Below are 25,477 nucleotides of genomic sequence, written 5' to 3' on the forward strand. Positions count from 1 at the left end.
TTGGCAGCTGGAGACTGATGCATGGGAGGTCAATCAAGTTGCCTCTCTAAGTCACATGGGGAGGGAACGCCTTGTGGGTCCAGTCCAGCAGTAGAATGTTCCGGATGTCCCTAAGTCCCATATGCCCAAGATGTAGGCGGGGTTCATCGGGTGCTCTAGGGTGTGCCAGATGGCCCTTCCTGAAAGCCCCTTCGTGAAGGACGTGGGTCTCATGCCTTGTGTCACAATGTGACCTTGAAGGTCTTTCTCTGCCCACCCCAAACTGTTTGGGAGGTCCAAAGAAAAAACTAGGCCGGGGGTGGGGTTCAAGTGAAGGTTAACTTGCACTATCCCCGTGCCTTGACCCAGAGACGCCCTGGTCCTCCTGACTCCACCTATGGGTGTTGCACTGAAGTCCCTGATCAGTGGCTCCTGTCCAATTCCCTTGGAATTGTCCAGGACAGTGTATACATTTGGAATTGCCATTCGGCACCCACAGGTTGGAGGGCTAGAAGTTTGCCGCCATCAGGCCAGAGCCTGGAGGCCTTGCTTCCAAGGTGGAAAGGTTCTTGGTGTTTCAGAGGCCTCAGAAGGTGAGGGCACACGATGTTTAGAGATCCCAGCCCTTGGTTTGATATTTCCAGTTACCTGAAATGTGCCAGGATGCTGCGGGCTCTGAAACGGCATCCCGGGTCACTGAAAGACAGCAGAAGAGACAGGGACATGAGCAGCGTGTTGGCCAATAAAGCCTTGCCCGAGGCTAGACAGTCACACCAGGTGCTTTGGAATGGAGCCCTGAGGGCTCTCCTAGGTATGTGCACCTGGATAGCTTGGATTCCCCAGGAGGGGAAACAGGGCTTCCCGGAAGCAGGGCCTGCGAATTGGGCCTCAAGGAAGCCACAAGGCGACCAGGCACCTGTTTCTCCCCTGCCCTGCAGCCTGGGCCTCAGCGTAATCCTATTGAGCATGATTTTTATGTCATCATCTCTCTTCGTGACATAGGTTTGTCATCATAGACCCAGGTCTCCGGAGAGCACAGCTACACATGCGTTTAGGACACAAACAAGATTGCTTACCAGGGCTGCCAGTGCTGATGAGGGCCTTGGCTGTGAGAAGGTTAGGCCCAAAGTTCAGCTCGGCCTGGTGAACTCTGCTTCAAGGGATGCATCAGAATGAATTCTCTTCTTCCTAAGGGCACCTTTTTGGGAGGAAGAAAGGGGAGGATGTCAGGGCACTCTTGAGATGGGCCACTGATGACACTGCACGGTCTGAGGGATCATGGGACCATGGTCTGAACGCATGACCAGGTTTAGTAAATCTCTGGCCCTTGGAACATCAAAGAGTGACTCCTGCCACACAGGAAGGGATAGGTGTCTTTCTGGCCCGCCCAAATTTTAACTTGAGTTTTTCAGTAAGGGCACCTTTCCCCTCGTGCTCTGACTTAGAGACTTAGACTGATGACAATTGTCCAGGCACTATACAGGGCTAATGAAATCTTTTTTCCTAGTGATTCCTGCCTTGGCCCCACCAAGTCAGAGACCTGTCATCAGTTCTCTGTGCTAGAGCACCATATATATGTATATATAATGGCGATACCCACAGACAAATCAATTCATAAAACAATCAATTCTACCCGGGGCATTATTTGCTGGTCTCCAGCCTGTGTCACATGCCTGGTCTACACCCCTGGGGAAAATCCACATCACAGTGCTCACAGAAGTGTGTTTTCAGAGCTTTGTGGGATATGCATGGAGCTGAAATTCGTTGGGAACGCCTACGGTTGGGAGGCTCTGAAAACAATCAGGGCTCTTGGCCTGGTGGCCGGGAAGAGAATGCATTCCCTGAAACACACTCTCGCCTTGGCAGCTGGAGACTGATGCGTGGGAGGTCAATCAAGTTGCCTCTCTAAGTCACATGGGGAGGGAACGCCTTGTGGGTCCAGTCCAGCAGTAGAATGTTCCGGATGTCCCTAAGTCCCATATGCCCAAGATGTAGGCGGGGTTCATCGGGTGCTCTAGGGTGTGCCAGATGGCCCTTCCTGAAAGCCCCTTCGTGAAGGACGTGGGTCTCATGCCTTGTGTCACAATGTGACCTTGAAGGTCTTTCTCTGCCCACCCCAAACTGTTTGGGAGGTCCAAAGAAAAAACTAGGCCGGGGGTGGGGTTCAAGTGAAGGTTAACTTGCACTATCCCCGTGCCTTGACCCTGAGACGCCCTGGTCCTCCTGACTCCACCTATGGGTGTTGCACTGAAGTCCCTGATCAGTGGCTCCTGTCCAATTCCCTTGGAATTGTCCAGGACAGTGTATACATTTAGAATTGCCATTCGGCACCCACAGGTTGGAGGGCTAGAAGTTTGCCGCCATCAGGCCAGAGCCTGGAGGCCTTGCTTCCAAGGTGGAAAGGTTCTTGGTGTTTCAGAGGCCTCAGAAGGCGAGGGCACACGATGTTTAGAGATCCCAGCCCTTGGTTTGATATTTCCAGTTACCTGAAATGTGCCAGGATGCTGCGGGCTCTGAAACGGCATCCCGGGTCACTGAAAGACAGCAGAAGAGACAGGGACATGAGCAGCGTGTTGGCCAATAAAGCCTTGCCCGAGGCTAGACAGTCACACCAGGTGCTTTGGAATGGAGCCCTGAGGGCTCTCCTAGGTATGTGCACCTGGATAGCTTGGATTCCCCAGGAGGGGAAACAGGGCTTCGGGAAGCAGGGCCTGAGAATTGGGCCTCAAGGAAGCCACAAGGCGACCAGGCACCTGTTTCTCCCCTGCCCTGCAGCCTGGGCGTCAGCGTAATCCTATTGAGCATGATTTTTATGTCATCATCTCTCTTCGTGACATAGGTTTGTCATCATAGACCCAGGTCTCCGGAGAGCACAGCTACACATGCGTTTAGGACACAAACAAGATTGCTTACCAGGGCTGCCAGTGCTGATGAGGGCCTTGGCTGTGAGAAGGTTAGGCCCAAAGTTCAGCTCGGCCTGGTGAACTCTGCTTCAAGGGATGCAGCAGAATGAGTTCTCTTCTTCCTAAGGGCACCTTTTTGGGAGGAAGAAAGGGGAGGATGTCAGGGCACTCTTGAGATGGGCCACTGATGACACTGCACGGTCTGAGGGATCATGGGACCATGGTCTGAACGCATGACCAGGTTTAGTAAATCTCTGGCCCTTGGAACATCAAAGAGTGACTCCTGCCACACAGGAAGGGATAGGTGTCTTTCTGGCCCGCCCAAATTTTAACTTGAGTTTTTCAGTAAGGGCACCTTTCCCCTCGTGCTCTGACTTAGAGACTTAGACTGATGACAATTGTCCAGGCACTATACAGGGCTAATGAAATCTTTTTTCCCAGTGATTCCTGCCTTGGCCCCACCAAGTCAGAGACCTGTCATCAGTTCTCTGTGGTAGAGCACCATATATATGTATATATAATGGCTGATACCCACAGACAAATCAATTCATAAAACAATCAATTCTACCCGGGGCGTCATTTGCTGGTCTCCAGCCTGTGTCACATGCCTGGTCTACACCCCTGGGGAAAATCCACATAACAGTGCTCACAGAAGTGTGTTTTCAGAGCTTTGTGGGATATGCATGGAGCTGAAATTCGTTGGGAACGCCTACGGTTGGGAGGCTCTGAAAACAATCAGGGCTCTTGGCCTGGTGGCCGGGAAGAGATTGCATTCCCTGAAACACACTCTCGCCTTGGCAGCTGGAGACTGATGCATGGGAGGTCAATCAAGTTGCCTCTCTAAGTCACATGGGGAGGGAACGCCTTGTGGGTCCAGTCCAGCAGTAGAATGTTCCGGATGTCCCTAAGTCCCATATGCCCAAGATGTAGGCGGGGTTCATCGGGTGCTCTAGGGTGTGCCAGATGGCCCTTCCTGAAAGCCCCTTCGTGAAGGACGTGGGTCTCATGCCTTGTGTCACAATGTGACCTTGAAGGTCTTTCTCTGCCCACCCCAAACTGTTTGGGAGGTCCAAAGAAAAAACTAGGCCGGGGGTGGGGTTCAAGTGAAGGTTAACTTGCACTATCCCCGTGCCTTGACCCAGAGACGCCCTGGTCCTCCTGACTCCACCTATGGGTGTTGCACTGAAGTCCCTGATCAGTGGCTCCTGTCCAATTCCCTTGGAATTGTGCAGGACAGTGTATACATTTGGAATTGCCATTCGGCACCCACAGGTTGGAGGGCTAGACGTTTGCCGCCATCAGGCCAGAGCCTGGAGGCCTTGCTTCCAAGGTGGAAAGGTTCTTGGTGTTTCAGAGGCCTCAGAAGGTGAGGGCACACGATGTTTAGAGATCCCAGCCCTTGGTTTGATATTTCCAGTTACCTGAAATGTGCCAGGATGCTGCGGGCTCTGAAACGGCATCCCGGGTCACTGAAAGACAGCAGAAGAGACAGGGACATGAGCAGCGTGTTGGCCAATAAAGCCTTGCCCGAGGCTAGACAGTCACACCAGGTGCTTTGGAATGGAGCCCTGAGGGCTCTCCTAGGTATGTGCACCTGGATAGCTTGGATTCCCCAGGAGGGGAAACAGGGCTTCCCGGAAGCAGGGCCTGCGAATTTGGCCTCAAGGAAGCCACAAGGCGACCAGGCACCTGTTTCTCCCCTGCCCTGCAGCCTGGGCGTCAGCGTAATCCTATTGAGCATGATTTTTATGTCATCATCTCTCTTCGTGACATAGGTTTGTCATCATAGACCCAGGTCTCCGGAGAGCACAGCTACACATGCGTTTAGGACACAAACAAGATTGCTTACCAGGGCTGCCAGTGCTGATGAGGGCCTTGGCTGTGAGAAGGTTAGGCCCAAAGTTCAGCTCGGCCTGGTGAACTCTGCTTCAAGGGATGCATCAGAATGAATTCTCTTCTTCCTAAGGGCACCTTTTTGGGAGGAAGAAAGGGGAGGATGTCAGGGCACTCTTGAGATGGGCCACTGATGACACTGCACGGTCTGAGGGATCATGGGACCATGGTCTGAACGCATGACCAGGTTTAGTAAATCTCTGGCCCTTGGAACATCAAAGAGTGACTCCTGCCACACAGGAAGGGATAGGTGTCTTTCTGGCCCGCCCAAATTTTAACTTGAGTTTTTCAGTAAGGGCACCTTTCCCCTCGTGCTCTGACTTAGAGACTTAGACTGATGACAATTGTCCAGGCACTATACAGGGCTAATGAAATCTTTTTTCCTAGTGATTCCTGCCTTGGCCCCACCAAGTCAGAGACCTGTCATCAGTTCTCTGTGCTAGAGCACCATATATATGTATATATAATGGCGATACCCACAGACAAATCAATTCATAAAACAATCAATTCTACCCGGGGCATTATTTGCTGGTCTCCAGCCTGTGTCACATGCCTGGTCTACACCCCTGGGGAAAATCCACATCACAGTGCTCACAGAAGTGTGTTTTCAGAGCTTTGTGGGATATGCATGGAGCTGAAATTCGTTGGGAACGCCTACGGTTGGGAGGCTCTGAAAACAATCAGGGCTCTTGGCCTGGTGGCCGGGAAGAGAATGCATTCCCTGAAACACACTCTCGCCTTGGCAGCTGGAGACTGATGCGTGGGAGGTCAATCAAGTTGCCTCTCTAAGTCACATGGGGAGGGAACGCCTTGTGGGTCCAGTCCAGCAGTAGAATGTTCCGGATGTCCCTAAGTCCCATATGCCCAAGATGTAGGCGGGGTTCATCGGGTGCTCTAGGGTGTGCCAGATGGCCCTTCCTGAAAGCCCCTTCGTGAAGGACGTGGGTCTCATGCCTTGTGTCACAATGTGACCTTGAAGGTCTTTCTCTGCCCACCCCAAACTGTTTGGGAGGTCCAAAGAAAAAACTAGGCCGGGGGTGGGGTTCAAGTGAAGGTTAACTTGCACTATCCCCGTGCCTTGACCCAGAGACGCCCTGGTCCTCCTGACTCCACCTATGGGTGTTGCACTGAAGTCCCTGATCAGTGGCTCCTGTCCAATTCCCTTGGAATTGTCCAGGACAGTGTATACATTTGGAATTGCCATTCGGCACCCACAGGTTGGAGGGCTAGAAGTTTGCCGCCATCAGGCCAGAGCCTGGAGGCCTTGCTTCCAAGGTGGAAAGGTTCTTGGTGTTTCAGAGGCCTCAGAAGGCGAGGGCACACGATGTTTAGAGATCCCAGCCCTTGGTTTGATATTTCCAGTTACCTGAAATGTGCCAGGATGCTGCGGGCTCTGAAACGGCATCCCGGGTCACTGAAAGACAGCAGAAGAGACAGGGACATGAGCAGCGTGTTGGCTCCAAAGCATTGCCCGAGGCTAGACAGTCACACCAGGTGCTTTGGAATGGAGCCCTGAGGGCTCTCCTAGGTATGTGCACCTGGATAGCTTGGATTCCCCAGGAGGGGAAACAGGGCTTCGGGAAGCAGGGCCTGCGAATTGGGCCTCAAGGAAGCCACAAGGCGACCAGGCACCTGTTTCTCCCCTGCCCTGCAGCCTGGGCCTCAGCGTAATCCTATTGAGCATGATTTTTATGTCATCATCTCTCTTCGTGACATAGGTTTGTCATCATAGACCCAGGTCTCCGGAGAGCACAGCTACACATGCGTTTAGGACACAAACAAGATTGCTTACCAGGGCTGCCAGTGCTGATGAGGGCCTTGGCTGTGAGAAGGTTAGGCCCAAAGGTCAGCTCGGCCTGGTGAACTCTGCTTCAAGGGATGCAGCAGAATGAGTTCTCTTCTTCCTAAGGGCACCTTTTTGGGAGGAAGAAAGCGGAGGATGTCAGGGCACTCTTGAGATGGGCCACTGATGACACTGCACGGTCTGAGGGATCATGGGACCATGGTCTGAACGCATGACCAGGTTTAGTAAATCTCTGGCCCTTGGAACATCAAAGAGTGACTCCTGCCACACAGGAAGGGATAGGTGTCTTTCTGGCCCGCCCAAATTTTAACTTGAGTTTTTCAGTAAGGGCACCTTTCCCCTCGTGCTCTGACTTAGAGACTTAGACTGATGACAATTGTCCAGGCACTATACAGGGCTAATGAAATCTTTTTTCCTAGTGATTCCTGCCTTGGCCCCACCAAGTCAGAGACCTGTCATCAGTTCTCTGTGCTAGAGCACCATATATATGTATATATAGTGGCTGATACCCACAGACAAATCAATTCATAAAACAATCAATTCTACCCAGGGCGTCATTTGCTGGTCTCCAGCCTGTGTCACATGCCTGGTCTACACCCCTGGGGAAAATCCACATCACAGTGCTCACAGAAGTGTGTTTTCAGAGCTTTGTGGGATATGCATGGAGCTGAAATTCGTTGGGAACGCCTACGGTTGGGAGGCTCTGAAAACAATCAGGGCTCTTGGCCTCGTGGCCAGGAAGAGATTGTATTCCCTGAAACACACTCTTGCCTTGGCAGCTGGAGACTGATGCGTGGGAGGTCAATCAAGTTGCCTCTCTAAGTCACATGGGGAGGGAACGCCTTGTGGGTCCAGTCCAGCAGTAGAATGTTCCGGATGTCCCTAAGTCCCATATGCCCAAGATGTAGGCGGGGTTCAGCGGGTGCTCTAGGGTGTGCCAGATGGCCCTTCCTGAAATCCCCTTCGTGAAGGACGTGGGTCTCATGCCTTGTGTCACAATGTGACCTTGAAGGTCTTTCTCTGCCCACCCCAAACTGTTTGGGAGGTCCAAAGAAAAAACTAGGCCGGGGGTGGGGTTCAAGTGAAGGTTAACTTGCACTATCCCCGTGCCTTGACCCAGAGACGCCCTGGTCCTCCTGACTCCACCTATGGGTGTTGCACTGAAGTCCCTGATCAGTGGCTCCTGTCCAATTCCCTTGGAATTGTCCAGGACAGTGTATACATTTGGAATTGCCATTCGGCACCCACAGGTTGGAGGGCTAGAAGTTTGCCGCCATCAGGCCAGAGCCTGGAGGCCTTGCTTCCAAGGTGGAAAGGTTCTTGGTGTTTCAGAGGCCTCAGAAGGCGAGGGCACACGATGTTTAGAGATCCCAGCCCTTGGTTTGATATTTCCAGTTACCTGAAATGTGCCAGGATGCTGCGGGCTCTGAAACGGCATCCCGGGTCACTGAAAGACAGCAGAAGAGACAGGGACATGAGCAGCGTGTTGGCCGCTAAAGCCTTGCCCGAGGCTAGACAGTCACACCAGGTGCTTTGGAATGGAGCCCTGAGGGCTCTCCTAGGTATGTGCACCTGGATAGCTTGGATTCCCCAGGAGGGGAAACAGGGCTTCGGGAAGCAGGGCCTGTGAATTGGGCCTCAAGGAAGCCACAAGGCGACCAGGCACCTGTTTCTCCCCTGCCCTGCAGCCTGGGCCTCAGCGTAATCCTATTGAGCATGATTTTTATGTCATCATCTCTCTTCGTGACATAGGTTTGTCATCATAGACCCAGGTCTCCGGAGAGCACAGCTACACATGCGTTTAGGACACAAACAAGATTGCTTACCAGGGCTGCCAGTGCTGATGAGGGCCTTGGCTGTGAGTAGGTTAGGCCCAAAGGTGAGCTCGTCCTGGTGAACTCTGCTTCAAGGGATGCAGCAGAATGAGTTCTCTTCTTCCTAAGGGCACCTTTTTGGGAGGAAGAAAGGGGAGGATGTCAGGGCACTCTTGAGATGGGCCACTGATGACACTGCACGGTCTGAGGGATCATGGGACCATGGTCTGAACTCATGACCAGGTTTAGTAAATCTCTGGCCCTTGGAACATCAAAGAGTGACTCCTGCCACACAGGAAGGGATAGGTGTCTTTCTGGCCCGCCCAAATTTTAACTTGAGTTTTTCAGTAAGGGCACCATTCCCCTCGTGCTCTGACTTAGAGACTTAGACTGATGACAATTGTCCAGGCACTATACAGGGCTAATGAAATCTTTTTTCCTAGTGATTCCTGCCTTGGCCCCACCAAGTCAGAGACCTGTCATCAGTTCTCTGTGCTAGAGCACCATATATATGTATATATAATGGCTGATACCCACAGACAAATCAATTCATAAAACAATCAATTCTACCCGGGGCGTCATTTGCTGGTCTCCAGCCTGTGTCACATGCCTGGTCTACACCCCTGGGGAAAATCCACATCACAGTGCTCACAGAAGTGTGTTTTCAGAGCTTTGTGGGATATGCATGGAGCTGAAATTCGTTGGGAACGCCTACGGTTGGGAGGCTCTGAAAACAATCAGGGCTCTTGGCCTCGTGGCCAGGAAGAGATTGCATTCCCTGAAACACACTCTCGCCTTGGCAGCTGGAGACTGATGCGTGGGAGGTCAATCAAGTTGCCTCTCTAAGTCACATGGGGAGGGAACGCTTTGTGGGTCCAGTCCAGCAGTAGAATGTTCCGGATGTCCCTAAGTCCCATATGCCCAAGATGTAGGCGGGGTTCAGCGGGTGCTCTAGGGTGTGCCAGATGGCCCTTCCTGAAAGCCCCTTCGTGAAGGACGTGGGTCTCATGCCTTGTGTCACAATGTGACCTTGAAGGTCTTTCTCTGCCCACCCCAAACTGTTTGGGAGGTCCAAAGAAAAAACTAGGCCGGGGGTGGGGTTCAAGTGAAGGTTAACTTGCACTATCCCCGTGCCTTGACCCAGAGACGCCCTGGTCCTCCTGACTCCACCTATGGGTGTTGCACTGAAGTCCCTGATCAGTGGCTCCTGTCCAATTCCCTTGGAATTGTCCAAGACAGCTTATACATTTGGAATTGCCATTCGGCACCCACAGGTTGGAGGGCTAGAAGTTTGCCGCCATCAGGCCAGAGCCTGGAGGCCTTGCTTCCAAGGTGGAAAGGTTCTTGGTGTTTCAGAGGCCTCAGAAGGCGAGGGCACACGATGTTTAGAGATCCCAGCCCTTGGTTTGATATTTCCAGTTACCTGAAATGTGCCGGGATGCTGCGAGCTCTGAAACGGCATCCCGGGTCACTGAAAGAAAGCAGAAGAGACAGGGACATGAGCAGCGTGTTGGCCCCAAAGCCTTGCCCGAGGCTAGACAGTCACACCAGGTGCTTTGGAATGGAGCCCTGAGGGCTCTCCTAGGTATGTGCACCTGGATAGCTTGGATTCCCCAGGAGGGGAAACAGGGCTTCGGGAAGCAGGGCCTGCGAATTGGGCCTCAAGGAAGCCACAAGGCGACCAGGCACCTGTTTCTCCCCTGCCCTGCAGCCTGGGCCTCAGCGTAATCCTATTGAGCATGATTTTTATGTCATCATCTCTCTTCGTGACATAGGTTTGTCATCATAGACCCAGGTCTCCGGAGAGCACAGCTACACATGCGTTTAGGACACAAACAAGATTGCTTACCAGGGCTGCCAGTGCTGATGAGGGCCTTGGCTGTGAGAAGGTTAGGCCCAAAGGTCAGCTCGGCCTGGTGAACTCTGCTTCAAGGGATGCAGCAGAATGAGTTCTCTTCTTCCTAAGGGCACCTTTTTGGGAGGAAGAAAGGGGAGGATGTCAGGGCACTCTTGAGATGGGCCACTGATGACACTGCACGGTCTGAGGGATCATGGGACCATGGTCTGAACGCATGACCAGGTTTAGTAAATCTCTGGCCCTTGGAACATCAAAGAGTGACTCCTGCCACACAGGAAGGGATAGGTGTCTTTCTGGCCCGCCCAAATTTTAACTTGAGTTTTTCAGTAAGGGCACCTTTCCCCTCGTGCTCTGACTTAGAGACTTAGACTGATGACAATTGTCCAGGCACTTTACAGGGCTAATGAAATCTTTTTTCCTAGTGATTCCTGCCTTGGCCCCACCAAGTCAGAGACCTGTCATCAGTTCTCTGTGCTAGAGCACCATATATATGTATATATAGTGGTTGATACCCACAGACAAATCAATTCATAAAACAATCAATTCTACCCGGGGCGTCATTTGCTGGTCTCCAGCCTGTGTCACATGCCTGGTCTACACCCCTGGGGAAAATCCACATCACAGTGCTCACAGAAGTGTGTTTTCAGAGCTTTGTGGGATATGCATGGAGCTGAAATTCGTTGGGAACGCCTACTTTTGGGAGGCTCTGAAAACAATCAGGGCTCTTGGCCTCGTGGCCAGGAAGAGATTGCATTCCCTGAAACACACTCTCGCCTTGGCAGCTGGAGACTGATGCGTGGGAGGTCAATCAAGTTGCCTCTCTAAGTCACATGGGGAGGGAACGCTTTGTGGGTCCAGTCCAGCAGTAGAATGTTCCGGATGTCCCTAAGTCCCATATGCCCAAGATGTATGCGGGGATCAGTGGGTGCTCTAGGGTGTGCCAGATGGCCCTTCCTGAAAGCCCCTTCGTGAAGGACGTGGGTCTCATGCCTTGTGTCACAATGTGACCTTGAAGGTCTTTCTCTGCCCACCCCAAACTGTTTGGGAGGTCCAAAGAAAAAACTAGGCCAGGGGTGGGGTTCAAGTGAAGGTTAACTTGCACTATCCCCGTGCCTTGACCCAGAGAAGCCCTGGTCCTCCTGACTCCACCTATGGGTGTTGCACTGAAGTCCCTGATCAGTGGCTCCTGTCCAATTCCCTTGGAATTGTCCAGGACAGCTTATACATTTGGAATTGCCATTCGGCACCCACAGGTTGGAGGGCTAGAAGTTTTCCGCCATCAGGCCAGAGCCTGGAGGCCTTGCTTCCAAGGTGGAAAGGTTCTTGGTGTTTCAGAGGCCTCAGAAGGCGAGGGCACACGATGTTTAGAGATCCCAGCCCTTGGTTTGATATTTCCAGTTACCTGAAATGTGCCAGGATGCTGCGGGCTCTGAAACGGCATCCCGGGTCACTGAAAGACAGCAGAAGAGACAGGGACATGAGCAGCGTGTTGGCCGCTAAAGCCTTGCCCGAGGCTAGACAGTCACACCAGGTGCTTTGGAATGGAGCCCTGAGGGCTCTCCTAGGTATGTGCACCTGGACAGCTTGGATTCCCCAGGAGGGGAAACAGGGCTTCGGGAAGCAGGGCCTGCGAATTGGGCCTCAAGGAAGCCACAAGGCGACCAGGCACCTGTTTCTCCCCTGCCCTGCAGCCTGGGCGTCAGCGTAATCCTATTGAGCATGATTTTTATGTCATCATCTCTCTTCGTGACATAGGTTTGTCATCATAGACCCAGGTCTCCGGAGAGCACAGCTACACATGCGTTTATTCCACAAACAAGATTGCTTACCAGGGCTGCCAGTGCTGATGAGGACCTTGGCTGTGAGAAGGTTAGGCCCAAAGGTCAACTCGGCCTGGTGAACTCTGCTTCAAGGGATGCAGCAGAATGAGTTCTCTTCTTCCTCAGGGCACCTTTTTGGGAGGAAGAAAGGGGAGGATGTCAGGGCACTCTTGAGATGGGCCACTGATGACACTGCACGGTCTGAGGGATCATGGGACCATGGTCTGAACGCATGACCAGGTTTAGTAAATCTCTGGCCCTTGGAACATCAAAGAGTGACTCCTGCCACACAGGAAGGGATAGGTGTCTTTCTGGCCCGCCCAAATTTTAACTTGAGTTTTTCAGTAAGGGCACCTTTCCCCTCGTGCTCTGACTTAGAGGCTTAGACTGATGACAATTGTCCAGGCACTATACAGGGCTAATGAAATCTTTTTTCCTAGTGATTCCTGCCTTGGCCCCACCAAGTCAGAGACCTGTCATCAGTTCTCTGTGCTAGAGCACCATATATATGTATATATAATGGCTGATACCCACAGACAAATCAATTCATAAAACAATCAATTCTACCCGGGGCGTCATTTGCTGGTCTCCAGCCTGTGTCACATGCCTGGTCTACACCCCTGGGGAAAATCCACATCACAGTGCTCACAGAAGTGTGTTTTCAGAGCTTTGTGGGATATGCATGGAGCTGAAATTCGTTAGGAACGCCTACGGTTGGGAGGCTCTGAAAACAATCAGGGCTCTTGGCCTCGTGGCCAGGAAGAGATTGCATTCCCTGAAACACACTCTCGCCTTGGCAGCTGGAGACTGATGCATGGGAGGTCAATCAAGTTGCCTCTCTAAGTCACATGGGGAGGGAATGCCTTGTGGGTCCAGTCCAGCAGTAGAATGTTCCAGATGTCCCTAAGTCCCATATGCCCAAGATGTAGGCGGGGTTCAGCGGTGCTCTAGGGTGTGCCAGATGGCCCTTCCTGAAAGCCCCTTCGTGAAGGACGTGGGTCTCATGCCTTGTGTCACAATGTGACCTTGAAGGTCTTTCTCTGCCCACCCCAAACTGTTTGGGAGGTCCAAAGAAAAAACTAGGCCTGGGGTGGGGTTCAAGTGAAGGTTAACTTGCACTATCCCCGTGCCTTGACCCAGAGACGCCCTGGTCCTCCTGACTCCACCTATGGGTGTTGCACTGAAGTCCCTGATCAGTGGCTCCTGTCCAATTCCCTTGGAATTGTGCAGGACAGTGTATACATTTGGAATTGCCATTCGGCACCCACAGGTTGGAGGGCTAGACGTTTGCCGCCATCAGGCCAGAGCCTGGAGGCCTTGCTTCCAAGGTGGAAAGGTTCTTGTTGTTTCAGAGGCCTCAGAAGGCGAAGGGCACACGATGTTTAGAGATCCCAGGCCTTGGTTTGATATTTCCAGTTACCTGAAATGTGCCAGGATGCTGCGGGCTCTGAAACGGCATCCCGGGTCACTGAAAGACAGCAGAAGAGACAGGGACATGAGCAGCGTGTTGGCCGCTAAAGCCTTGCCCGAGGCTAGACAGTCACACCAGGTGCTTTGGAATGGAGCCCTGAGGGCTCTCCTAGGTATGTGCACCTGGACAGCTTGGATTCCCCAGGAGGGGAAACAGGGCTTCGGGAAGCAGGGCCTGCGAATTGGGCCTCAAGGAAGCCACAAGGCGACCAGGCACCTGTTTCTCCCCTGCCCTGCAGCCTGGGCCTCAGCGTAATCCTATTGAGCATGATTTTTATGTCATCATCTCTCTTCGTGACATAGGTTTGTCATCATAGACCCAGGTCTCCGGAGAGCACAGCTACACATGCGTTTAGGACACAAACAAGATTGCTTACCAGGGCTGCCAGTGCTGATGAGGGCCTTGGCTGTGAGAAGCTTAGGCCCAAAGGTCAGCTCGGCCTGGTGAACTCTGCTTCAAAGGATGCAGCAGAATGAGTTCTCTTCTTCCTAAGGGCACCTTTTTGGGAGGAAGAAAGGGGAGGATGTCAGGGCACTCTTGAGATGGGCCACTGATGACACTGCACGGTCTGAGGGATCATGGGACCATGGTCTGAACGCATGACCAGGTTTAGTAAATCTCTGGCCCTTGGAACATCAAAGAGTGACTCCTGCCACACAGGAAGGGATAGGTGTCTTTCTGGCCCGCCCAAATTTTAACTTGAGTTTTTCAGTAAGGGCACCTTTCCCCTCGTGCTCTGACTTAGAGGCTTAGACTGATGACAATTGTCCAGGCACTATACAGGGCTAATGAAATCTTTTTTCCTAGTGATTCCTGCCTTGGCCCCACCAAGTCAGAGACCTGTCATCAGTTCTCTGTGCTAGAGCACCATATATATGTATATATAATGGCTGATACCCACAGACAAATCAATTCATAAAACAATCAATTCTACCCGGGGCGTCATTTGCTGGTCTCCAGCCTGTGTCACATGCCTGGTCTACACCCCTGGGGAAAATCCACATCACAGTGCTCACAGAAGTGTGTTTTCAGAGCTTTGTGGGATATGCATGGAACTGAAATTCGTTGGGAACGCCTACGGTTGGGAGGCTCTGAAAACAATCAGGGCTCTTGGCCTCGTGGCCAGGAAGAGATTGCATTCCCTGAAACACACTCTCGCCTTGTCAGCTGGAGACTGATGCATGGGAGGTCAATCAAGTTGCCTCTCTAAGTCACATGGGGAGGGAACGCCTTGTGGGTCCAGTCCAGCAGTAGAATGTTCCAGATGTCCCTAAGTCCCATATGCCCAAGATGTAGGCGGGGTTCAGCGGGTGCTCTAGGGTGTGCCAGATGGCCCTTCCTGAAAGCCCCTTCGTGAAGGACGTGGGTCTCATGCCTTGTGTCACAATGTGACCTTGAAGGTCTTTCTCTGCCCATCCCAAACTGTTTGGGAGGTCCAAAGAAAAAACTAGGCCGGGGGTGGGGTTCAAGTGAAGGTTAACTTGCACTATCCCCGTGCCTTGACCCAGAGACGCCCTGGTCCTCCTGACTCCACCTATGGGTGTTGCACTGAAGTCCCTGATCAGTGGCTCCTGTCCAATTCCCTTGGAATTGTGCAGGACAGTGTATACATTTGGAATTGCCATTCGGCACCCACAGGTTGGAGGGCTAGACGTTTGCCGCCATCAGGCCAGAGCCTGGAGGCCTTGCTTCCAAGGTGGAAAGGTTCTTGTTGTTTCAGAGGCCTCAGAAGGCAAAGGGCACATGATGTTTAGAGATCCCAGCCCTTGGTTTGATATTTCCAGTTACCTGAAATGTGCCAGGATGCTGCGGGCTCTGAAACGGCATCCCGGGTAACTGAAAGACAGCAGAAGAGACAGGGACATGAGCAGCGTGTTGGCCGCTAAAGCCTTGCCCGAGGCTAGACAGTCACACCAGGTGCTTTGGAATGGAGCCCTGAGGGCTCTCCTAGGTATGTGCACCTGGACAGCTTGGATTCCCCAGGAGGGGAAACAGGGCTTCGGGAAGCAGGGCCTGAGAATTGGGCCTCAAGGAAGCCACAAGGCGACCAGGCACCTGTTTCTCCCCTGCCCTGCAGCCTGGGCCTCAGCGTAATCCTATTGAGCATGATTTTTATGTCATCATCTCTCTTCGTGACATAGGTTTGTCATCATAGACCCAGGTCTCCGGAGAGCACAGCTACAGATGCGTTTAGGACACAAACAAGATTGCTTACCAGGGCTGCCAGTGCTGATGAGGGCCTTGGCTGTGAGAAGGTTAGGCCCAAAGGTCAGCTCTGCCTGGTGAACTCTGCTTCAAGGGATGCAGCAGAATGAGTTCTCTTCTTCCAAAGGGCACCTTTTTGGGAGGAAGAAAGGGGTCGATGTCAGGGCACTCTTGAGATGGGCCACTGATGACACTGCACGGTCTGAGGGATCATGGGACCATGGTCTGAACGCATGACCAGGTTTAGTAAATCTCTGGCCCTTGGAACATCAAAGAGTGACTCCTGCCACACAGGAAGGGATAGGTGTCTTTCTGGCCCGCCCAAATTTTAACTTGAGTTTTTCAGTAAGGGCACCTTTCCCCTCGTGCTCTGACTTAGAGGCTTAGACTGATGACAATTGTCCAGGCACTATACAGGGCTAATGAAATCTTTTTTCCTAGTGATTCCTGCCTTGGCCCCACCAAGTCAGAGACCTGTCATCAGTTCTCTGTGCTAGAGCACCATATATATGTATATATAATGGCTGATACCCACAGACAAATCAATTCATAAAACAATCAATTCTACCCGGGGCGTCATTTGCTGGTCTCCAGCCTGTGTCACATGCCTGGTCTACACCCCTGGGGAAAATCCACATCACAGTGCTCACAGAAGTGTGTTTTCAGAGCTTTGTGGGATATGCATGGAGCTGAAATTCGTTGGGAACGCCTACGGTTGGGAGGCTCTGAAAACAATCAGGGCTCTTGACCTCGTGGCCAGGAAGAGATTGCATTCCCTGAAACACACTCTCGCCTTGTCAGCTGGAGACTGATGCATGGGAGGTCAATCAAGTTGCCTCTCTAAGTCACATGGGGAGGGAACGCCTTGTGGGTCCAGTCCAGCAGTAGAATGTTCCAGATGTCCCTAAGTCCCATATGCCCAAGATGTAGGCGGGGTTCAGCGGGTGCTCTAGGGTGTGCCAGATGGCCCTTCCTGAAAGCCCCTTCGTGAAGGACGTGGGTCTCATTCCTTGTGTCACAATGTGACCTTGAAGGTCTTTCTCTGCCCACCCCAAACTGTTTGGGAGGTCCAAAGAAAAAACTAGGCCGGGGGTGGGGTTCAAGTGAAGGTTAACTTGCACTATCCCCGTGCCTTGACCCAGAGACGCCCTGGTCCTCCTGACTCCACCTATGGGTGTTGCACTGAAGTCCCTGATCAGTGGCTCCTGTCCAATTCCCTTGGAATTGTGCAGGACAGTGTATACATTTGGAATTGCCATTCGGCACCCACAGGTTGGAGGGCTAGACGTTTGCCGCCATCAGGCCAGAGCCTGGAGGCCTTGCTTCCAAGGTGGAAAGGTTCTTGTTGTTTCAGAGGCCTCAGAAGGCGAAGGGCACACGATGTTTAGAGATCCCAGCCCTTGGTTTGATATTTCCAGTTACCTGAAATGTGCCAGGATGCTGCGGGCTCTGAAACGGCATCCCGGGTAACTGAAAGACAGCAGAAGAGACAGGGACATGAGCAGCGTGTTGGCCGCTAAAGCCTTGCCCGAGGCTAGACAGTCACACCAGGTGCTTTGGAATGGAGCCCTGAGGGCTCTCCTAGGTATGTGCACCTGGACAGCTTGGATTCCCCAGGAGGGGAAACAGGGCTTCGGGAAGCAGGGCCTGCGAATTGGGCCTCAAGGAAGCCACAAGGCGACCAGGCACCTGTTTCTCCCCTGCCCTGCAGCCTGGGCCTCAGCGTAATCCTATTGAGCATGATTTTTATGTCATCATCTCTCTTCGTGACATAGGTTTGTCATCATAGACCCAGGTCTCCGGAGAGCACAGCTACACATGCGTTTAGGACACAAACAAGATTGCTTACTAGGGCTGCCAGTGCTGATGAGGGCCTTGGCTGTGAGAAGGTTAGGCCCAAAGGTCAGCTCTGCCTGGTGAACTCTGCTTCAAGGGATGCAGCAGAATGAGTTCTCTTCTTCCAAAGGGCACCTTTTTGGGAGGAAGAAAGGGGAGGATGTCAGGGCACTCTTGAGATGGGCCACTGATGACACTGCACGGTCTGAGGGATCATGGGACCATGGTCTGAACGCATGACCAGGTTTAGTAAATCTCTGGCCCTTGGAACATCAAAGAGTGACTCCTGCCACACAGGAAGGGATAGGTGTCTTTCTGGCCCGCCCAAATTTTAACTTGAGTTTTTCAGTAAGGGCACCTTTCCCCTCGTGCTCTGACTTAGAGGCTTAGACTGATGACAATTGTCCAGGCACTATACAGGGCTAATGAAATCTTTTTTCCTAGTGATTCCTGCCTTGGCCCCACCAAGTCAGAGACCTGTCATCAGTTCTCTGTGTTAGAGGACCATATATATGTATATATAATGGCTGATACCCACAGACAAATCAATTCATAAAACAATCAATTCTACCCGGGGCGTCATTTGCTGGTCTCCAGCCTGTGTCACATGCCTGGTCTACACCCCTGGGGAAAATCCACATCACAGTGCTCACAGAAGTGTGTTTTCAGAGCTTTGTGGGATATGCATGGAGCTGAAATTCGTTGGGAACGCCTACGGTTGGGAGGCTCTGAAAACAATCAGGGCTCTTGGCCTCGTGGCCAGGAAGAGATTGCATTCCCTGAAACACACTCTCGCCTTGGCAGCTGGAGACTGATGCATGGGAGGTCAATCAAGTTGCCTCTCTAAGTCACATGGGGAGGGAATGCCTTGTGGGTCCAGTCCAGCAGTAGAATGTTCCAGATGTCCCTAAGTCCCATATGCCCAAGATGTAGGCGGGGTTCAGCGGGTGCTCTAGGGTGTGCCAGATGGCCCTTCCTGAAAGCCCCTTCGTGAAGGACGTGGGTCTCATGCCTTGTGTCACAATGTGACCTTGAAGGTCATTCTCTGCCCACCCCAAACTGTTTGGGAGGTCCAAAGAAAAAACTAGGCCGGGGGTGGGGATCAAGTGAAGGTTAACTTGCACTATCCCCGTGCCTTGACCCAGAGACGCCCTGGTCCTCCTGACTCCACCTATGGGTGTTGCACTGAAGTCCCTGATCAGTGGCTCCTGTCCAATTCCCTTGGAATTGTGCAGGACAGTGTATACATTTGGAATTGCCATTCGGCACCCACAGGTTGGAGGGCTAGACGTTTGCTGCCATCAGGCCAGAGCCTGGAGGCCTTGTTTCCAAGGTGGAAAGGTTCTTGTTGTTTCAGAGGCCTCAGAAGGCGAAGGGCACACGATGTTTAGAGATCCCAGCCCTTGGTTTGATATTTCCAGTTACCTGAAATGTGCCAGGATGCTGCGGGCTCTGAAACGGCATCCCGGGTCACTGAAAGACAGCAGAAGAGACAGGGACATGAGCAGCGTGTTGGCCGCTAAAGCCTTGCCCGAGGATAGACAGTCACACCAGGTGCTTTGGAATGGAGCCCTGAGGGCTCTCCTAGGTATGTGCACCTGGACAGCTTGGATTCCCCAGGAGGGGAAACAGGGCTTCGGGAAGCAGGGCCTGCGAATTGGGCCTCAAGGAAGCCACAAGGCGACCAGGCACCTGTTTCTCCCCTGCCCTGCAGCCTGGGCCTCAGCGTAATCCTATTGAGCATGATTTTTATGTCATCATCTCTCTTCGTGACATAGGTTTGTCATCATAGACCCAGGTCTCCGGAGAGCACAGCTACACATGCGTTTAGGACACAAACAAGATTGCTTACCAGGGCTGCCAGTGCTGATGAGGGCCTTGGCTGTGAGAAGCTTAGGCCCAAAGGTCAGCTCGGCCTGGTGAACTCTGCTTCAAAGGATGCAGCAGAATGAGTTCTCTTCTTCCTAAGGGCACCTTTTTGGGAGGAAGAAAGGGGAGGATGTCAGGGCACTCTTGAGATGAGCCACTGATGACACTGCACGGTCTGAGGGATCATGGGACCATGGTCTGAACGCATGACCAGGTTTAGTAAATCTCTGGCCCTTGGAACATCAAAGAGTGACTCCTGCCACACAGGAAGGGATAGGTGTCTTTCTGGCCCGCCCAAATTTTAACTTGAGTTTTTCAGTAAGGGCACCTTTCCCCTCGTGCTCTGACTTAGAGGCTTAGACTGATGACAATTGTCCAGGCACTATACAGGGCTAATGAAATCTTTTTTCCTAGTGATTCCTGCCTTGGCCCCACCAAGTCAGAGACCTGTCATCAGTTCTCTGTGCTAGAGCACCATATATATGTATATATAATGGCTGATACCCACAGACAAATCAATTCATAAAACAATCAATTCTACCCGGGGCGTCATTTGCTGGTCTCCAGCCTGTGTCACATGCCTGGTCTACACCCCTGGGGAAAATCCACATCACAGTGCTCACAGAAGTGTGTTTTCAGAGCTTTGTGGGATATGCATGGAACTGAAATTCGTTGGGAACGCCTACGGTTGGGAGGCTCTGAAAACAATCAGGGCTCTTGGCCTCGTGGCCAGGAAGAGATTGCATTCCCTGAAACACACTCTCGCCTTGTCAGCTGGAGACTGATGCATGGGAGGTCAATCAAGTTGCCTCTCTAAGTCACATGGGGAGGGAACGCCTTGTGGGTCCAGTCCAGCAGTAGAATGTTCCAGATGTCCCTAAGTCCCATATGCCCAAGATGTAGGCGGGGTTCAGCGGGTGCTCTAGGGTGTGCCAGATGGCCCTTCCTGAAAGCCCCTTCGTGAAGGACGTGGGTCTCATGCCTTGTGTCACAATGTGACCTTGAAGGTCTTTCTCTGCCCATCCCAAACTGTTTGGGAGGTCCAAAGAAAAAACTAGGCCGGGGGTGGGGTTCAAGTGAAGGTTAACTTGCACTATCCCCGTGCCTTGACCCAGAGACGCCCTGGTCCTCCTGACTCCACCTATGGGTGTTGCACTGAAGTCCCTGATCAGTGGCTCCTGTCCAATTCCCTTGGAATTGTGCAGGACAGTGTATACATTTGGAATTGCCATTCGGCACCCACAGTTTGGAGGGCTAGACGTTTGCCGCCATCAGGCCAGAGCCTGGAGGCCTTGCTTCCAAGGTGGAAAGGTTCTTGTTGTTTCAGAGGCCTCAGAAGGCGAAGGGCACATGATGTTTAGAGATCCCAGCCCTTGGTTTGATATTTCCAGTTACCTGAAATGTGCCAGGATGCTGCGGGCTCTGAAACGGCATCCCGGGTAACTGAAAGACAGCAGAAGAGACAGGGACATGAGCAGCGTGTTGGCCGCTAAAGCCTTGCCCGAGGCTAGACAGTCACACCAGGTGCTTTGGAATGGAGCCCTGAGGGCTCTCCTAGGTATGTGCACCTGGACAGCTTGGATTCCCCAGGAGGGGAAACAGGGCTTCGGGAAGCAGGGCCTGCGAATTGGGCCTCAAGGAAGCCACAAGGCGACCAGGCACCTGTTTCTCCCCTGCCCTGCAGCCTGGGCCTCAGCGTAATCCTATTGAGCATGATTTTTATGTCATCATCTCTCTTCGTGACATAGGTTTGTCATCATAGACCCAGGTCTCCGGAGAGCACAGCTACACATGCGTTTAGGACACAAACAAGATTGCTTACCAGGGCTGCCAGTGCTGATGAGGGCCTTGGCTGTGAGAAGCTTAGGCCCAAAGGTCAGCTCTGCCTGGTGAACTCTGCTTCAAGGGATGCAGCAGAATGAGTTCTCTTCTTCCAAAGGGCACCTTTTTGGGAGGAAGAAAGGGGAGGATGTCAGGGCACTCTTGAGATGGGCCACTGATGACACTGCACGGTCTGAGGGATCATGGGACCATGGTCTGAACGCATGACCAGGTTTAGTAAATCTCTGGCCCTTGGAACATCAAAGAGTGACTCCTGCCACACAGGAAGGGATAGGTGTCTTTCTGGCCCGCCCAAATTTTAACTTGAGTTTTTCAGTAAGGGCACCTTTCCCCTCGTGCTCTGACTTAGAGGCTTAGACTGATGACAATTGTCCAGGCACTATACAGGGCTAATGAAATCTTTTTTCCTAGTGATTCCTGCCTTGGCCCCACCAAGTCAGAGACCTGTCATCAGTTCTCTGTGCTAGAGCACCATATATATGTATATATAATGGCTGATACCCACAGACAAATCAATTCATAAAACAATCAATTCTACCCGGGGCGTCATTTGCTGGTCTCCAGCCTGTGTCACATGCCTGGTCTACACCCCTGGGGAAAATCCACATCACAGTGCTCACAGAAGTGTGTTTTCAGAGCTTTGTGGGATATGCATGGAGCTGAAATTCGTTGGGAACGCCTACGGTTGGGAGGCTCTGAAAACAATCAGGGCTCTTGGCCTCGTGGCCAGGAAGAGATTGCATTCCCTGAAACACACTCTCGCCTTGGCAGCTGGAGACTGATGCATGGGAGGTCAATCAAGTTGCCTCTCTAAGTCACATGGGAGGGAACGCCTTGTGGGTCCAGTCCAGCAGTAGAATGTTCCAGATGTCCCTAAGTCCCATATGCCCAAGATGTAGGCGGGGTTCAGCGGGTGCTCTAGGGTGTGCCAGATGGCCCTTCCTGAAAGCCCCTTCGTGAAGGACGTGGGTCTCATGCCTTGTGTCACAATGTGACCTTGAAGGTCTTTCTCTGCCCATCCCAAACTGTTTGGGAGGTCCAAAGAAAAAACTAGGCCGGGGGTGGGGTTCAAGTGAAGGTTAACTTGCACTATCCCCGTGCCTTGACCCAGAGACGCCCTGGTCCTCCTGACTCCACCTATGGGTGTTGCACTGAAGTCCCTGATCAGTGGCTCCTGTCCAATTCCCTTGGAATTGTGCAGGACAGTGTATACATTTGGAATTGCCATTCGGCACCCACAGGTTGGAGGGCTAGACGTTTGCCGCCATCAGGCCAGAGCCTGGAGGCCTTGCTTCCAAGGTGGAAAGGTTCTTGTTGTTTCAGAGGCCTCAGAAGGCGAAGGGCACACGATGTTTAGAGATCCCAGCCCTTGGTTTGATATTTCCAGTTACCTGAAATGTGCCAGGATGCTGCGGGCTCTGAAACGGCATCCCGGGTCACTGAAAGACAGCAGAAGAGACAGGGACATGAGCAGCGTGTTGGCCGCTAAAGCCTTGCCCGAGGCTAGACAGTCACACCAGGTGCTTTGGAATGGAGCCCTGAGGGCTCTCCTAGGTATGTGCACCTGGATAGCTTGGATTGCCCAGGAGGGGAAACAGGGCTTAGGGAAGCAGGGCCTGCTAATTGGGCCTCAAGGAAGCCACAAGGCGACCAGGCACCTGTTTCTCCCCTGCCCTGCAGCCTGGGCCTCAGCGTAATCCTATTGAGCATGATTTTTATGTCATCATCTCTCTTCGTGACATAGGTTTGTCATCATAGACCCAGGTCTCCGGAGAGCACAGCTACACATGCGTTTAGGACACAAACAAGATTGCTTACCAGGGCTGCCAGTGCTGATGAGGGCCTTGGCTGTGAGAAGGTTAGGCCCAAAGGTCAGCTCGGCCTGGTGAACTCTGCTTCAAGGGATGCAGCAGAATGAGTTCTCTTCTTCCTCTGGGCACCTTTTTGGGAGGAAGAAAGGGGGAGGATGTCAGGGCACTCTTGAGATGGGCCACTGAAGACACTGCACGGTCTGACGGATCATGGGACCATGGTCTGAACGCATGACCAGGTTTAGTAAATCTCTGGCCCTTGGAACATCAAAGAGTGACTCCGGCCACACAGGAAGGGATAGGTGTCTTTCCGGCCCGCCCAAATTTTAACTTGAGTTTTTCAGTAAGGGCACCTTTCCTCTCGTGCTCTGACTTAGAGACTTAGACTGATGACAATTGTCCAGGCACTATACAGGGCTAATGAAATCTTTTTTCCTAGTGATTCCTGCCTTGGCCCCACCAAGTCAGAGACCTGTCATCAGTTCTCTGTGCTAGAGCACCATATATATGTATATATAATGGCTGATACCCACAGACAAATCAATTCATAAAACAATCAATTCTACCCGGGGCGTCATTTGCTGGTCTCCAGCCTGTGTCACATGCCTGGTCTACACCCCTGGGGAAAATCCACATCACAGTGCTCACAGAAGTGTGTTTTCAGAGCTTTGTGGGATATGCATGGAGCTGAAATTCGTTGGGAACGCCTACGGTTGGGAGGCTCTGAAAACAATCAGGGCTCTTGGCCTCGTGGCCAGGAAGAGATTGCATTCCCTGAAACACACTCTCGCCTTGGCAGCTGGAGACTGATGCATGGGAGGTCAATCAAGTTGCCTCTCTAAGTCACATGGGGAGGGAATGCCTTGTGGGTCCAGTCCAGCAGTAGAATGTTCCAGATGTCCCTAAGTCCCATATGCCCAAGATGTAGGCGGGGTTCAGCGGGTGCTCTAGGGTGTGCCAGATGGCCCTTCCTGAAAGCCCCTTTATGAAGGACGTGGGTCTCATGCCTTGGGTCACAATGTGACCTTGAAGGTCTTTCTCTGCCCACCCCAAACTGTTTGGGAGGTCCAAAGAAAAAACTAGGCCGGGGGTGGGGTTCAAGTGAAGGTTAACTTGCACTATCCCCGTGCCTTGACCCAGAGACGCCCTGGTCCTCCTGACTCCACCTATGGGTGTTGCACTGAAGTCCCTGATCAGTGGCTCCTGTCCTATTCCCTTGGAATAGTGCAGGACAGTGTATACATTTGGAATTGCCATTCGGCACCCACAGGTTGGAGGGCTAGACGTTTGCCGCCATCAGGCCAGAGCCTGGAGGCCTTGCTTCCAAGGTGGAAAGGTTCTTGGTGTTTCAGAGGCTTCAGAAGGCGAGGGCACACGATGTTTAGAGATCCCAGCCCTTGGTTTGATATTTCCAGTTACCTGAAATGTGCCAGGATGCTGCGGGCTCTGAAACGGCATCCCGGGTCACTGAAAGACAGCAAAAGAGACAGGGACATGAGCAGCGTGTTGGCCGCTAAAGCCTTGCCCGAGGCTAGACAGTCACACCAGGTGCTTTGGAATGGAGCCCTGAGGGCTCTCCTAGGTATGTGCACCTGGATAGCTTGGATTCCCCAGGAGGGGAAACAGGGCTTCGGGAAGCACGGCCTGAGAATTGGGCCTCAAGGAAGCCACAAGGCGACCAGGCACCTGTTTCTCCCCTGCCCTGCAGCCTGGGCCTCAGCGTAATCCTATTGAGCATGATTTTTATGTCATCATCTCTCTTCGTGACATAGGTTTGTCATCATAGACCCAGGTCTCCGGAGAGCACAGCTACACATGCGTTTAGGACACAAACAAGATTGCTTACCAGGGCTGCCAGTGCTGATGAGGGCCTTGGCTGTGAGAAGGTTAGGCCCAAAGGTCAGCTCGGCCTGGTGAACTCTGCTTCAAAGGATGCAGCAGAATGAGTTCTCTTCTTCCTAAGGGCACCTTTTTGGGAGGAAGAAAGGGGAGGATGTCAGGGCACTCTTGAGATGGGCCACTGATGACACTGCACGGTCTGAGGGATCATGGGACCATGGTCTGAACGCATGACCAGGTTTAGTAAATCTCTGGCCCTTGGAACATCAAAGAGTGACTCCTGCCACACAGGAAGGGATAGGTGTCTTTCTGGCCCGCCCAAATTTTAACTTGAGTTTTTCAGTAAGGGCACCTTTCCCCTCGTGCTCTGACTTAGAGGCTTAGACTGATGACAATTGTCCAGGCACTATACAGGGCTAATGAAATCTTTTTTCCTAGTGATTCCTGCCTTGGCCCCACCAAGTCAGAGACCTGTCATCAGTTCTCTGTGCTAGAGCACCATATATATGTATATATAATGGCTGATACCCACA

The 25,477-nt window shown here is 52.4% G+C and overlaps 14 non-coding genes across 14 annotated transcripts; all 14 read right to left on the reverse strand.

Annotated features, from left to right (window-relative positions):
* Window positions 1-920: 920 nt before the first annotated feature.
* Window positions 921-999, reverse strand: LOC143271311 (small nucleolar RNA SNORD115). Its single transcript, XR_013048532.1, has one exon. It is a non-coding gene; the product is annotated as a small nucleolar RNA SNORD115 (small nucleolar RNA).
* Window positions 1,000-2,757: 1,758 nt separating this feature from the next.
* LOC143271363 (small nucleolar RNA SNORD115) lies at window positions 2,758-2,836 on the reverse strand. The gene has a single exon (XR_013048584.1). It is a non-coding gene; the product is annotated as a small nucleolar RNA SNORD115 (small nucleolar RNA).
* A 1,760-nt stretch (window positions 2,837-4,596) lies between these two features.
* On the reverse strand, window positions 4,597-4,675 carry LOC143271364 (small nucleolar RNA SNORD115). The gene has a single exon (XR_013048585.1). It is a non-coding gene; the product is annotated as a small nucleolar RNA SNORD115 (small nucleolar RNA).
* A 1,757-nt stretch (window positions 4,676-6,432) lies between these two features.
* LOC143271312 (small nucleolar RNA SNORD115) lies at window positions 6,433-6,511 on the reverse strand. The gene has a single exon (XR_013048533.1). It is a non-coding gene; the product is annotated as a small nucleolar RNA SNORD115 (small nucleolar RNA).
* Window positions 6,512-8,270: 1,759 nt separating this feature from the next.
* On the reverse strand, window positions 8,271-8,349 carry LOC143271313 (small nucleolar RNA SNORD115). The gene has a single exon (XR_013048534.1). It is a non-coding gene; the product is annotated as a small nucleolar RNA SNORD115 (small nucleolar RNA).
* A 1,758-nt stretch (window positions 8,350-10,107) lies between these two features.
* On the reverse strand, window positions 10,108-10,186 carry LOC143271314 (small nucleolar RNA SNORD115). Its single transcript, XR_013048535.1, has one exon. It is a non-coding gene; the product is annotated as a small nucleolar RNA SNORD115 (small nucleolar RNA).
* A 1,759-nt stretch (window positions 10,187-11,945) lies between these two features.
* LOC143271365 (small nucleolar RNA SNORD115) lies at window positions 11,946-12,024 on the reverse strand. Its single transcript, XR_013048586.1, has one exon. It is a non-coding gene; the product is annotated as a small nucleolar RNA SNORD115 (small nucleolar RNA).
* A 1,759-nt stretch (window positions 12,025-13,783) lies between these two features.
* On the reverse strand, window positions 13,784-13,862 carry LOC143271315 (small nucleolar RNA SNORD115). Its single transcript, XR_013048536.1, has one exon. It is a non-coding gene; the product is annotated as a small nucleolar RNA SNORD115 (small nucleolar RNA).
* Window positions 13,863-15,622: 1,760 nt separating this feature from the next.
* On the reverse strand, window positions 15,623-15,701 carry LOC143271316 (small nucleolar RNA SNORD115). Its single transcript, XR_013048537.1, has one exon. It is a non-coding gene; the product is annotated as a small nucleolar RNA SNORD115 (small nucleolar RNA).
* Window positions 15,702-17,461: 1,760 nt separating this feature from the next.
* On the reverse strand, window positions 17,462-17,540 carry LOC143271317 (small nucleolar RNA SNORD115). Its single transcript, XR_013048538.1, has one exon. It is a non-coding gene; the product is annotated as a small nucleolar RNA SNORD115 (small nucleolar RNA).
* Window positions 17,541-19,300: 1,760 nt separating this feature from the next.
* Window positions 19,301-19,379, reverse strand: LOC143271318 (small nucleolar RNA SNORD115). Its single transcript, XR_013048539.1, has one exon. It is a non-coding gene; the product is annotated as a small nucleolar RNA SNORD115 (small nucleolar RNA).
* Window positions 19,380-21,139: 1,760 nt separating this feature from the next.
* On the reverse strand, window positions 21,140-21,218 carry LOC143271319 (small nucleolar RNA SNORD115). Its single transcript, XR_013048540.1, has one exon. It is a non-coding gene; the product is annotated as a small nucleolar RNA SNORD115 (small nucleolar RNA).
* A 1,759-nt stretch (window positions 21,219-22,977) lies between these two features.
* LOC143271320 (small nucleolar RNA SNORD115) lies at window positions 22,978-23,056 on the reverse strand. The gene has a single exon (XR_013048541.1). It is a non-coding gene; the product is annotated as a small nucleolar RNA SNORD115 (small nucleolar RNA).
* Window positions 23,057-24,816: 1,760 nt separating this feature from the next.
* LOC143271321 (small nucleolar RNA SNORD115) lies at window positions 24,817-24,895 on the reverse strand. Its single transcript, XR_013048542.1, has one exon. It is a non-coding gene; the product is annotated as a small nucleolar RNA SNORD115 (small nucleolar RNA).
* Window positions 24,896-25,477: the final 582 nt, after the last annotated feature.

This window comes from Peromyscus maniculatus, chromosome 1, assembly GCF_049852395.1.
Source record: "Peromyscus maniculatus bairdii isolate BWxNUB_F1_BW_parent chromosome 1, HU_Pman_BW_mat_3.1, whole genome shotgun sequence".
Classification (NCBI taxonomy): Eukaryota; Metazoa; Chordata; class Mammalia; order Rodentia; family Cricetidae; genus Peromyscus; species Peromyscus maniculatus.